Source organism: Anomaloglossus baeobatrachus, chromosome 9 (assembly GCF_048569485.1).
Source record: "Anomaloglossus baeobatrachus isolate aAnoBae1 chromosome 9, aAnoBae1.hap1, whole genome shotgun sequence".
Taxonomy (NCBI): Eukaryota; Metazoa; Chordata; class Amphibia; order Anura; family Aromobatidae; genus Anomaloglossus; species Anomaloglossus baeobatrachus.
This window is the reverse complement of record NC_134361.1, coordinates 10,532,774-10,547,766: the sequence shown is the minus strand read 5'-3', so window position 1 is coordinate 10,547,766 and position 14,993 is coordinate 10,532,774. Positions and strand designations below refer to the sequence as shown.

Here is a 14,993-nt window from a genome sequence, read left to right as displayed (position 1 = left end):
AGCAGTATAGCTGTGAATCCAGCACCAGAGTACGATAAACACTAGAAAGCAGCAGCAGCAGCATGGAGGACATTATACAGCATCACTGAGTAATGTAGCTGTGACTCCAGCACTAGGATGAGATAAACACTAGAAAGCAGCAGCATGGAGGACATTAGACATCAGTACTGAGTAATGTAGTTGTGAATCTGTTACTGAGGTGAAAAAAAACCTTACTGGAAAGAAACATGCAGTACATTACACAGCCGTACTAAGCATTGAACCCAGCTCTAGGATGAGATGAAACGCTTACTAGAAAGCAGCATCATGAAAGACATTATATATCAGTGCCAGGCAGTGTAGCTGTAAATTCAGCTCTTGGGTGAGATGAACACTTAAAGAACCACTCTAGGGCTTTTTTTATTGTAGTGCTGGAGTCTTGCTTCTAATTTTTCTGAGTCTGGTCTTATATTTACCTGCCGCTGTCTTTACCATCTATCATCACCGCTCCCATCAGTCTCCAGCAGTTTGTGACTTATCTGCTGCTCCAGTGTTTCTTGGAGTAGTCGCTTTTCAATGCGAGTCTATGCAGGTCTCATTTTGGCTCTCATAGAGCACTTGTGACCGTGACCTCTGACTTTCAGCCAGGTAGAAGTTGCAGTTGCAGGATGGCACCACGAGACCGGCGCAGCAGCGATGACAGGTGAAGACGCCGGCAGAAGAGGACAAGACTAGGCTCAGATTAGAAGCCGCACTCCCACAACAACGCTGGATGGCTGCTAGACATCCTCATCACTGCCTGTATCCCTCCCTTCCTTCCATTGGAGGCAGGAGTTGGGGATTAGAGAAAAGTGGCTCATGATGGGAAAATAGAGAATTCTCTGATGAGAGATTACAAAGTTTCTTATTTATCTGAACTTTTGACTTTTATGCAAAGTTTGTTAAAATATCAGTGCTCATGTAAATAATCTGCAGCAATGTTTCCTTATCTAGTAAGTATTGTGCGATAATAAGCGACATATTGCTACAAATACTGACACCTCCTGATGGACAAGTGCACACGGAAGGCAATGGTGTATCGCACGCAGCAGGTGGAGCGCAGTCAAAGCTCCGCACAGTGAGGGGCTCGGGGCAGGGGGTGGATTCCAGCACCGAGATGACTGTCAGCGAGAAAAAGCTAAAGAAGAGCGCGAGGGTGACCGATATATATCGCTCCATGGGATCTAATGTGGCTGATGGGAAGGAGATGTCAGACCGCGAAACCTGGGGGAAAATGACAGTTTACAAGACACAAAGACGGCACAATGGAGCTAAGGTTCTGCATTTCTAGTCCTTTTTATCTTTATTTCCACGCCGTTCCTGCTATTAATGATCTTGTATCGGTAGCCGCTCATTTTACATGAAGTAGACACAATCGGATTTCCCAACTATTCCTCTTTTTTTTTCCCAAATTGTCCCACAAAATGGACTTTTTTAATGCCTCTTCTGATGATTTCTGTTCTGGAGCACATTCCTTACCATTCCTTACTCCTGGGTGATTGTCATGTCTCTGGTCTGAACTTGGCGCTCCCATTAATAGTGGACGCGGCATCGGAGGAGCACGGGGCACTGAACCTGGTCAGACACCGCGATCCGGCAAGCTCCAGAACAACACGAGCAACCAATCATCCAAAGCTGAGAGACTGGAGAGGGGGACGCTTTTTTTAATAATATAGTAATTATAAATTATTTTAATATTAAGTGAATTGCAGAATGTCTTGTTATTACAAACACTTGACAATTCTACCCATTTCCGATGATGAAAAAAGTCCTAACAAAACTCAAGTACTGCCCTCTATAACCTTATTTTTTCCTTTTCAATGTATAAAGAAATCTTCTTTGTGTGAATGTCCATCAGGTCCTTTCTTCCACTTCACTGCCTATGTCTTTCTGTAATGCACCTGACTGCAGCAGGATCCTCCCCCCTTTTGACGTTTGTGCAGTAGGACAAATTTTCACTAAGCACAGACCCCTTGGTTAATGTAGCAACCTTTAATTTTGTCCCACGGTTAGGGATGGAAACATGGGGAGTATAGACACAATTGATGTGGTCACTGGTAGTCCTACAGAGAAAAGAATATGGGCAGGGAATGATAGGAAATAGTGGGATGGTGGTCTAGCATAGGGGACAGAAAGGGGTCACATACACAAATATTACCAAGTCCAACAATGAAGGTCAGGACATTCACTGTCCTTGAAAAATTGGTTGCAGTTCAGCAGTATTTATCCAGCATGATCAAGAGTGGTAAGGAAATCAAGGACGGTACATACCATCGAGGTAGACTGCAGCTACCTTGTCCCCCCAAAAATAAGACCTAGCAGGATTTCTTTGGAGTATGCTTAAAATTTAAGCCCTGCTTCTAAAATAAGCCCTAGTGGATGTTCAATAAGGAAGTGTACAGGCAGTTGAAAAAGTTAAAGGATAAACTAGATCATGTCATTAAAGTAAGCAGACACCCCCCCCCACCAAAAAAAAAAAGTGCACTCACTAGAACCCAAATAAATACAATTGGCAAGTGTGGCTGGTGGATAGGCTCTCACACAGAGATCTGCGTCACTGTCAGCTCCCTCGCCATTCCAGCTGCATTGCACTGCAGCTCTCACACACAGATCAGGTACCGGAATCACTCTGTGCAAATGATACTGCTTCTAGTCACCAGGGGGATCCAACCACTGTGCAACACAGAGACGCAGATTTGTATGTGAGAGCCCATTTATGGGCCAATTCTAATTATTTGGAGTCTGTTCAGTGCAATTCCTTTGGGGGTGACAGAGAATAATAAATTTAATCAGGTAATTTAAATCTTTGTAAATATGGTATATGCCCAACACTATAGGAATGTTGACGAAAACTATACATCCCCTGAAAATAAGCCCTAGCGCATCTTCTGGAGCAAAAAAGAATATAAGACCCATCTTTTCATTGGGGACCCATGATACTATCGGACGCTTGGAGAGATCTTAGTCTTATCCCTTTTTGTTATTGGTTGCAGAACTTCTCTCTCTGAAGGAACAGTATAGTTAGGTCTGTTCCTCCCCCCCCAAGAGGCACAGTTACGTATATAGAAGGTGCTGGGGAAGAAACAAACATCAAGTTTTTTTGAAGAGTGTGTCTTGGGGTTTGGAGCCCCTCCATGATCACCGCAGATCAAGAGGCACAAAAAACCTGCTCTGAGTTTGCTTAAATGAAAAAAGTGTAATGAGTTTGTGTCCTGCTTGGCCAGAGCCTCGATATCCGCCGCAGTAAAGCCGTTTGGCTGTTACAGTATTTTACTTTAATCAGGAAACCTTGTAATTACGTTACTTTTTATTTATTTTTTTGTAACCAATTCTCCGGCTGCCGGTGCTCAGAGTTCAGCGCGGTGCAGCTACTTGTTTAATGCCGTTTGGCAGCTGAAAATACTCCCGGAAATTCTGAAAAAAGCCAAGTGTTTATCATTAAGTGTAGGTTAGATGGCGTCCAGCAGAAAGCCCTCGCGCACGCCGCACGTTTCGCCCGCTTTGTAATTAGAGCTGGTGCTGTCTGTGCAGCTGGACACGGGCTCAATCTAATTGTAATTTCAATCTTTTGCTGCGGCTTCCAGTAGGTAACGGACTCAATCTGAAATAAGTGCAATATAATGACTCCGAGTAAAGATGGAATTTTCATTACACGGGAAGACGAAAATTGCCGTAGTAGTGCGGCGCTTTACAGCTTAACGTCTCCTGATCCAATCTTTCCAATCCTCAGATTAGCGTTTCTTTGTTGTCTCCGGATTGATACATTTATTTTTCCGGGTAAAGTTTTGGCGGCTCCGAGTCTCCTATTTACTAACAAGGTATTTACAGCTAAATAAGTCCTAAGTGACATCTGCTCGGTCGGGATCTCGGAGAATTCCTGTATGTCGGTGGTAAAATTACCGCGCTGACAGGAGCAGCTCTTGGTTTACAGAAGGGGCCTGTTGTGTGGAGAAAATTGCCGTATCAAATGTTATTTAATGCTTAAAGTATAGATTTGAGATCTCGGAGACTGCACAGTCACAAGTCTCCTCCACTTCAATTGTCCTCTAAGACGGATCAAGATAATTTTTTTTGTATTTTTTTTATTATTTATTTTCATTTTAACTGGGGAGAAGCTGGATAATGACTGTTAAGTGCTGCGCGGAGACACATTGAGTCCTGCTGCGCAAAACATTGAATTATGGGATCATGTTTATCTGGATGAGATTTGCAAACCAAGGTAATTGATAGGTTCTGGTGTAGCTGGAAGGTCGCAAATGTGATATCTTTACTGCAGAAATCACTGAAAAAACATCCAAACCACGGAATGTTCCCGATAGATCGAGGGGTCGCCCCCTGGAACATACTGTGTTATACATGGAATGAAGCGCAGCCATCTACTGGCCGCGACGTAGGGGGTTAATAGGGCACTAATAACCCTATATGAGTTCTGAGGGCAGCGGTGAAGCTGGGGGTCAGCACAGGAGGCAGAACACAACGGAGGGGACCCCCAACGCATCATCATCCCAGAGACGCCCCCAATCCTGATCGCTGTAGTGGGAACCTCCGCACACAGCCACATTGTTACTGAACAATAAAAGGACCAGGAACGGCATTGCCTCCATACAGAGAAGACGCCGCGGCTGCAGACCATGGAGCTGCTTACAGAGCGGTTATATAATGAGTCTGACACTGTTCACTTTTCCTTTATGTTTTTTTTTTACACACTTGGCCCAAACTGTCGTGGCCTCACATGATGCAATTTGGCAATTTTCTTGGCCAATGTTGTTTCTCTTTTTTTGGGAAATCTTCTTCATGGCTGCACCTTAATTTGAATGAGCGACCTTTCACTGAAAATCACTCCGCTAATAGGGAATGTGAGAACAGGTTGTAATTTGAAGTCTACATAAAAAAAAAGCAAAATGGTAACAATGCAGTGACCTGAGAAGAATCTGTATAATCATATGCAAAATAGCTGCAAGTCACATTTATGTATGAGAAGCCAAGAGGATTGTCTATAAGATGAATGTTGTCTCACTGCAGAGCTGTAGAGGACGGGAGATATGGAGCTGGAATGCCATAAGTTTAAGACATTGTTACCCTTTTGCTCATCACTGTATAGTAGTTATACTATTGTACATAGGGGCAGTATTATAGTAGATATATTCTTATACATAGGAGCAGTATTATAGTAGATATATTCTTGTACATAGGGGGCAGTATTATAGTAGTTATGTTCTTGTACATAGGGGACAGTATTATAGTAGTTATATTCTTGTACATAGCAGCAGTATTATAGTAGTTATATTCTTGTACATAAGGGCAGTATTATAGTAGTTATATTCTTGTACATAGGGGCAGTATTATAGTAGTTATATTCTTATATATAGGAGCAGTATTATAGTAGTTATATTCTTGTACATAGGAGCAGTATTATAGTAGTTATATTCTTGTACATAGGGGCAGTATTATAGTAGTTATATTCTTATATATAGGAGCAGTATTATAGTAGTTATATTCTTGTACATAGGAGCAGTATTATAGTAGTTATATTCTTGTACATAGGGGGCAGTATTATAGTTATATTCTTGTACATAGGAGCAGTATTATAGTAGTTATATTCTTGTACATAGGAGCAGTATTATAGTAGTTATATTCTTGTACATAGGGGCAGTATTATAGTAGTTATATTCTTATATATAGGAGCAGTATTATAGTAGTTATTTTCTTGTACATAGGGGGCAGTATTATAGGAGATATATTCTTGTACATAGGGGGCAGTATTATAGTAGTTATATTCTTATATATAGGGGGCAGTATTATAGTAGTTATATTCTTGTACATAGGGGCAGTATTATACTAGTTATATTCTTGTACGTAGGGGCAGTATTATAGTAGTTATATTCTTGTACATAGGGGCAGTATTATAGTAGTTATATTCTTGTACATAGGGGGCAGTATTATAGTAGTTATATTCTTGTATATAGTGGGCAGTATTATAGTAGTTATATTCTTGTACATAGAGGGCAGTATTATAGTAGTTATATTCTTGAACATAGGGGGCAGTATTATAGTAGTTATATTCTTGTATATAGGGGGCAGTATTATAGTAGTTATATTCTTGTACTTAGGGGGCAGAATTATAGTAGTTATATTCTTGTATATAGGGGGCAGTATTATAGTAGTTATATTCTTGTACATAGGGAGCAGTATTATAGTAGTTATATTCTTGTACATAGGAGCAGTATTATAGTAGTTATATTCTTGTACATAGGAGCAGTATTATAGTAGTTATATTCTTGTATATAGGGGGCAGTATTATAGTTGTTATATTCTTGTGTATAGGGGCAGTATTATAGTAGTTATATATAGGAGCAGTATTATTGTAGTCATATGTATTATAGTAGTTATACTGTATATAGGAGCAGTATTATTGTAGTCATATGTAAGCGGTATTATAGTAGTTATACTGTATATAGGGGCAGTATTATAATAGTTACAGTACTATATTGTCAGTAATTGCTTTTGCTGTGTAGCTCTGTTCAGATAACAGCCCTGATACATTGTGGACGTTGTGCTGTGATTACGGTATATATGTGATGTGCGGTATTATTCTCTGGTTCAGCTCTGCTCTTCATAGCGGTATAATTTTCTGCTCGTGGTGGAGTTGAGCAGTCGGTGAAGCTGAAGGATCTCGCTGTGACGCACTAACCTCATCTAATTGTCTCCCGTGTTCGGTTTAATCCCCGGCCTTCATAGACATGAGGCGACATTACTTAAATATTTTACATTGCAATTTCTGTGAATAAATACACAGTGGAATAATCCATTAATGGACATTATCTCCTTATACATAGTTTATGTGGCCGGCTCCCGTATTTCTGTGTACACATTGGCCCATACTGAGCTGCGCTAATGACGAGCGGCTCTGGCAGATTCGGAGCAGGGTCCGAGCAGCAGACGGATGCGGCTCTCGTTACTGTCTAATAGAGCTGTACATCAATGCTCTGCTTCTGCTGACGCCGCACCTTCTGCTGATTATTATTCACCTGCATTACTATCCTTTACTGTTCTGCACAGTACAGAGCCGCATTACACTGCTGGGGGGAAATATCTCTACTGGATGAGAAGATTTATGTCACAGATGACTGTAGATTAGGGGGTGCAACAAAGGATCACAGGTAAAAGCATCTGCTGCCGGTGACACCAGTGTGCAGCCGGGGCAAGGGGATTAGGGCATCAGAAAAGTCTGCCAGGGTCGGGTTAGCAGCAGACCTCTATGTGGGGCAATTATTCTGTATGGAGGGATATGTGGGGCAATTATTCTGTATGGAGGGCTATGTGGGGCCATTATTCTGTATGGAGGGCTATGTGGGGCCATTATTCTGTATGGAGGGATATGTGGTTCAGATTATTCTGTATGGAGACCTATGTGGGGCCCATTATTCTGTATGGAGGGCTATGTGGAGCACATTATTCTGTATGGAGGGCTATGTGCTGTACATTATTCTGTATGGAGGGCTATGTGGGCCCATTATTCTGTATGGAGGGCTATGTGGAGCACATTATTCTGTATGGAGGGCTATGTGGGGCACATTATTCTGTATGGAGGGCTATGTGGTTCAGATTATTCTGTATGGAGACCTATGTGGGGCCCATTATTCTGTATGGAGGGATATGTGGGGCCATTATTCTGTATGGAGGGATATGTGGTTCACATTATTCTGTATGGAGACCTATGTGGGGCCATTATTCTGTATGGAGGGCTATGTGGGGCACATTATTCTGTATGGAGGGCTATGTGGTTCACATTATTCTGTATGGAGACCTATGTGGGGCCATTATTCTGTATGGAGGGCTATGTGGGGCCATTATTCTGTATGGAGGGCTATGTGGGGCCATTATTCTGTATGGAGGGCTATGTGGGGCCATTATTCTGTATGGAGGGCTATGTGGGGCCATTATTCTGTATGGAGGGATATGTGGTTCACATTATTCTGTATGGAGACCTATGTGGGGCCATTATTCTGTATGGAGGGCTATGTGGGGTACATTATTCTGTATGGAGGGCTATGTGGGGCACATTATTCTGTATGGAGGGCTATGTGGTTCACATTATTCTGTATGGAGACCTATGTGGGGCCCATTATTCTGTATGGAGGACTATGTGGGGCAATTATTCTGTATGGAGGGCTATGTGGGGCCATTATTCTGTATGGAGGACTATGTGGGGCCATTATTCTGTATGGAGGGCTATGTGGGGCCCATTATTCTGTATGGAAGGCTATGTGGGGCCATTATTCTGTATGGAGGGATATGTGGGGCAATTATTCTGTATGGAGGGCTATGTGGGGCCATTATTCTGTATGGAGGACTATGTGGGGCCATTATTCTGTGTGGAGGGCTATGTGGGGCCATTATTCTGTATGGAGGGCTATGTGGGGCCATTATTCTGTATGGAGGACTATGTGGGGCCATTATTCTGTATGGAGGGATATGTGGGGCAATTATTCTGTATGGAGGGCTATGTGGGGCCATTATTCTGTATGGAGGGCTATGTGGGGCCATTATTCTGTATGGAGGACTATGTGGGGCCCATTATTCTGTATGGAGGACAATGTGGGGCCCATTATTCTGTATGGAGGGCTATGTGGGGCCCATTATTCTGTATGGAGGGCTATGTGGGGCACATTATTCTGTATGGAGGGCTATATGGGCACCATTATTCTGTATGGAGGGCTCTGTGGGGCCCATTATTCTGTATGGAGGGCTATGTGGGGCTCATTATTCTGTATGGAGGGCTATGTGGGGCCATTATTCTGTGTGGAGGGCTATGTGGGGCCATTATTCTGTATGGAGGGCTATGTGGGGCCATTATTCTGTATGGAGGACTATGTGGGGCCATTATTCTGTATGGAGGGATATGTGGGGCAATTATTCTGTATGGAGGGCTATGTGGGGCCATTATTCTGTATGGAGGGCTATGTGGGGCCATTATTCTGTATGGAGGACTATGTGGGGCCCATTATTCTGTATGGAGGACAATGTGGGGCCCATTATTCTGTATGGAGGGCTATGTGGGGCCCATTATTCTGTATGGAGGGCTATGTGGGGCACATTATTCTGTATGGAGGGCTATATGGGCACCATTATTCTGTATGGAGGGCTCTGTGGGGCCCATTATTCTGTATGGAGGGCTATGTGGGGCTCATTATTCTGTATGGAGGGCTATGTGGGGCACATTATTCTGTATGGAGGGCTATGTGGAGCACATTATTCTGTATAGAGAGCTATGTGGAGCACATTATTCTGTATGGAGGGCTATGTGGAGCACATTATTCTGTATGGAGGGCTATGTGGGCACATTATTCTGTATGGAGGGCTATGTGGGGCCCATTATTCTGTATGGAGGGCTATGTGGGGCCATTATTCTGTATGGAGGGCTATGTGGGGCCATTATTCTGTATGGAGGGCTATGTGGGGCACATTATTCTGTATGGAGGGCTATGTGGGGCCATTATTCTGTATGGAGGACTATGTGGGGTCCATTATTCTGTATGGAGGGATATGTGGGGCCATTATTCTGTATGGAGGGCTATGTGGAGCCCATTATTCTGTATGGAGGACTATGTGGGGTCCATTATTCTGTATGGAGGACTATGTGGGGTCCATTATTCTGTATGGAGGACTATGTGGGGTTCATTATTCTGTATGGAGGGCTATGTGGAGCCCATTATTCTGTATGGAGGACTATGTGGGGTCCATTATTCTGTATGGAGGGCTATGTGGAGCCCATTATTCTGTATGGAGGACTATGTGGGGTCCATTATTCTGTATGGAGGGCTATGTGGAGCCCATTATTCTGTATGGAGGGATATGTGGGGCACATTATTCTGTATGGAGGGCTATGTGGAGCACATTATTCTGTATGGAGGACTATGTGGGGCACATTATTCTGTATGGAGGGATATGTAGAGCACATTATTCTGTATGGAGGGCTATGTGGAGCACATTATTCTGTATGGAGGACTATGTGGGGCACATTATTCTGTATGGAGGACTATGTGGGGCACATTATTCTGTATGGAGGACTATGTGGGGTACATTATTCTGTATGGAGGGCTATGTGGGACCCATTATTCTGTATGGAGTACTATGTGGGGCCCATTATTCTGTATGGAGAGCTATGTGGGGACATTATTCTGTATGGAGGGCTATGTGGGGTACATTATTCTGTATGGAGGGCTATGTGGGCACATTATTCTGTATGGAGGGCTATGTGGGGCCATTATTCTGTATGGAGGACTATGTGGGGCCCATTATTCTGTGTGGAGGGCTATGTGGGGCCCATTATTCTGTATGGAGGGCTATATGGGGCCCAATATTCTGTATGGAGGGCTATGTGGGGCCCATTATTCTGTATGGAGGGCTATGTGGGGCACATTATTCTGTATGGAGGGCTATGTGGTTCACATTATTCTGTATGGAGACCTATGTGGGGCCCATTATTCTGTATGGAGGGATATGTGGGGCAATTATTCTGTATGGAGGGCTATGTGGGGCCATTATTCTGTATGGAGGGCTATGTGGGGCCATTATTCTGTATGGAGGGCTATGTGGGGCCCATTATTCTGTATGGAAGGCTATGTGGGCCCATTATTCTGTATGGAGGGCTATGTGGGGACATTATTCTGTATGGAGGGCAATGTGGGGCCCATTATTCTGTATGGAGGGCTATGTGGGGCCTATTATTCTGTATGGAGGACTATGTGGGGCACATTATTCTGTATGGAGGGCTATGTGGGCCCATTATTCTGTATGGAGGGCTATGTGGGGACATTATTCTGTATGGAGGGCAATGTGGGGCCCATTATTCTGTATGGAGGGCTATGTGGGGCCCTTTATTCTGTATGGAGGGCTATGTGGGGCCCATTATTCTGTATGGAGGGCTATGTGGAGCACATTATTCTGTATGGAGGACTATGTGGGGCACATTATTCTGTATAGAGGACTATGTGGGGACATTATTCTGTATGGAGGACTATGTGGGGCACATTATTCTGTATGGAGGACTATGTGGGGCACATTATTCTGTATTGAGGGCTATGTGGGGCCCAATATTCTGTATGGAGGGCTATGTGGAGCACATTATTCTGTATGGAGGGCTATATGGGGCCCAATATTCTGTATGGAGGACTATGTGGGGCCCAATATTCTGTATTGAGGGCTATGTGGAGCACATTATTTTGTGTGGAGGACTATGTGGGGTGCATTATACTGTATGGAAGATTATGGGGAGTGCATTCTACTGTATGGGGCACTATGTGGGGCCATTATACTGTATGTGGCCTAGACCTAGATGCATTGAATCGGGCCCCAAGAATCCTTTTGTTTTCAGGTACATGTCCAGCAGATTACATTGTGTAGCTAAATGTCCATTATAACACTTAAATCACAACTCTAGAAAAGTGTAGACATACCGATCTGGAATATGCGTGAATCTGTGGGTGTGTGTGTGTATATATGTACATATATATATATATATAATATACACAGTATATGCGTTAGTGTGTGATGTTCCCGTGTCTGTAGCTTGGCTGCTCCGTCTCCTCCGTGCCGGCTTCTGTGCCTTGTTTTCAGATTTTTCTTAATACATTTTACTCTGTCTCTATCACTCGAACACTTTGTATATTTAATATCTGTCAGATTCTGTGTTATATTAAATAAAGGTTTTGTTTTTTTGCATTTCTATCTGATTTCCCCTCCTGCCTGTGAGCGATGTATCAATCTTTGTGTATATATTTAGGGTAATATTATGCACAGTAGGCAATGGGTGTGATTAGAGTACATCGCCATATGTCAGGATTTAGGGATCTGTCAAAACAAAATATTGCTGTACAGATGAACGTGGATTAGAATCCGGTCTGTTTAATACCGGAATCCATGTTTTTTTCCTTTAAAGTGTGGCGCACGTGTGGATATTCTGGAAATATTAGAACTGAGGTCAAACGAGAAGTCCTGAAATCTGTAGGAGTTGTGCAGTATGGATAATGTGGAGAATGGCGCATTCGACGGGAGCTTCAAAGTTTTCATTGAAAAGTCAAATTTGTCCAGTTTCTATCAATACACTTCTTAGGTTACAAAATGACAATACATTATGAGAGCCGTATTGATAAAGACCAGAAACGTTATGTTCTTTATTTCTGCGTGAGCTGATTGTCCTGTGTCATTGTCACAAGAAGTCAACATTTAATTCCTCCCCCGTGAGATCAGTCACTTTTCTCTTGGTTACTGTTCACACGTCACATTCTTGTTTTGTACTTTTAAATTTCGCCATGTTTTTCCAAAAATGCAGTAATAATGTTTTTATTAAAATTGCTACAAAAGAACTCATGGTGTGAAGACGACCTTAGCGAATTCCGGCTGAGATTTGTTACATTGGTTATTTGAGTGTGTGGGATAATCCACCAATGGGCCTGCGTGGTTACCTTTTGTAGGATGTGGACATCTTCAGGGGAAGTGATTTTTTTATGCTTAAATGTTTGTATTTTTGGCTACACAAAAACCATTTTTGCAATTGAGTTTGGATAAACTTGTTTAATGTTGTTGTCTTTGTCGTCTATGTATTGTTGCACTTTGTAGACTGTAAAATGAGCTACCGGTGAATCCATCAGTGAGTCCTCGTAGCCGTGGATGCTGAGTACAATGCTCGGGACGTCCGTTCTTCTGTAGGCTCCGTGTGACATTTCATTGATTCGCCATTACTGAACACGGGGTTTATTTTCCATCTGTGTCTTGTATTTTTATATTTCCTCGTTTGTTTCACACTTGTTTGATTTTTCTTCTTTACAAACATACAATGTTGAAATGTCGGTGATCCATGAACAGAAGGTAATCTGAAGCCCCGGCAGCACGGAAATCTCATTGTGTGCACGATGGTAAAAAAGATGGCGCCGGATGGGGAAAAACCAGCGCACGAGGCTCTGAAAGACCAATCGCTCCATCAAGTCAGCCAATGAGGTCAGAAGTTGTACACTAAAAAAGGGAATTGATTAATTTCAGAGGCTTAAATTGATATTTCTGGGTCTGAATTGTCCTTTATGGTGACCGAAACGCTCCAGTGTACGGCCCATGGGACATAGAAAATGATCCCCAATAGTGGACTGTGGATTCAGTGGGGAATCTACTAATTATATCTAATTTATGTGTTTCTGTTACACTTTATCTCTTCCTTTTTAAGGTCCTAAACTAGAAAAAGTCTTTAAAGGGGGAGAGTTCACCTTTCAGGACAATTATTTTTTTCTTAAATGCAAGTGCTTGGGGCAAAATAAAAATATATATATTTTTGCAATTTGGTTTCATTATAACTGTTGCATCATTTTTCTTTTGCAGCAGCTTTTTTTCCTGCGTGTTTTGCTTTTATGTGCTCTGTGGTCATAATCAATTGAGATCAGAAAAAAGAGAATGCAAACGTTCGTTAGACATTAGAACAAGCTCACTTATGGATCCTCAGTTGACTCATTCTGCAGCCAGCAACAGGCGGCACAACACAGGGGCGATAAAAAGGAAAAGGAGCAACATGTTTTAATGAAATATAATTACAAAACATTGTTAGCCAAAATTTACATGCATATAACTAGGAAAGAAGAAAGGTTCTTAAAGGGGGACATCATTGAGATGTGACGAGCTGGAAGATGTAGAGGTTTAGCATTTTGTGCCATTTTCACAGACTTGTAGATGTTGTATATTTTGCCGCTCTGTTGTGTGACTTCTGGTTTTCCTGTGATTGTGCGGCGGTATCACATCCATCTTCTGACTTCTCTTATTACTGATGACAGACAATTAGTTTACTGCAATTAAATCCATGTTGCATTCACTCACATTAGATCCACTCAGCGCCTGCTTTGATGTCTGAAATCTCTTTTTCTTCTTCCCGTCAGTCTGACATTGATTCTTTTTATATTGTTAGATTCTTTTCTTGCCGGGATGATGCGGGAGGTGCCGGTTGTTCGTTTATTGTTCGGTGCCACCCGCTTTGCGTTGTGTCAGAATCTTGCCCGGATGATGAGCAAGGTGTCGGTCGTTCCGGTTATTGTTCAGTGCCGTCCACTTTCTGTGGTGTCACAATCTTGCCAGGATGATACGGGAGGTGCCAGTCGTTCCAGTTATTATTCGGTGCTCCCTACTTTGCATCGTGTCGGATTTTTGTCGGGAAGTGCCTGTTCCGGTTATTGATCAGTGCCGCCCGCTTTGGTTGTGTTTGATCCTTGCCGGGATGATGTGGGGAGCTGCCGGTCATTCTGATTATTGTTCAGTGCCGCCCGCTTTGCATCGTGTCTGATCCTTGTTGCAAGGTGCCAGTTGTTCCGGTTATTGTTCAGTGCCGCCCGCTTTGCTTCATGTCTGATCCTTGTTGGGAGGTGCCAGTTGTTCCGGTTATTGTTCAGTGCCGCCCGCTTTGCATCGTGTCTGATCCTTGTTGGGAGGTGCCAGTTGTTCCAGTTATTGTTCAGTGCCGCCCGCTTTGCATCGTGTCTGATCCTTGTTGCGAGGTGCCAGTTGTTCCGGTTATTGTTCAGTGCCGCCCGCTTTGCATCATGTCTGATCCTTGTTGGGAGGTGCCAGTTGTTCCGGTTATTGTTCAGTGCCGCCCGCTTTGCTTCATGTCTGATCCTTGTTGGGAGGTGCCAGTTGTTCCGGTTATTGTTCAGTGCCGCCCGCTTTGCATCGTGTCTGATCCTTGTTGGGAGGTGCCAGTTGTTCCGGTTATTGTTCGGTGCCGCCCGCTTTGCTTCATGTCTGATCCTTGTTGGGAGGTGCCAGTTGTTCCGGATATTGTTCAGTGCCGCCCGCTTTGCTTCATGTCTGATCCTTGTCGGGAGGTGCCAGTTGTTCTGGTTAATGTTCAGTGCCGCCCGCTTTGCTTCATGTCTGATCCTTGTCGGGAGGTGCCAGTTGTTCTGGTTAATGTTCAGTACCGCCCGCTTTGCTTCATG

The 14,993-nt window shown here is 43.2% G+C and overlaps 1 protein-coding gene across 2 annotated transcripts in view; it reads left to right on the top strand.

Annotated features, from left to right (window-relative positions):
- PCDH11X (protocadherin 11 X-linked) overlaps positions 1-14,993 on the top strand; it is a 1,518,547-nt gene that overhangs the window by 585,280 nt on the left and 918,274 nt on the right. The gene's annotated exons all lie outside the window — the stretch shown is intronic.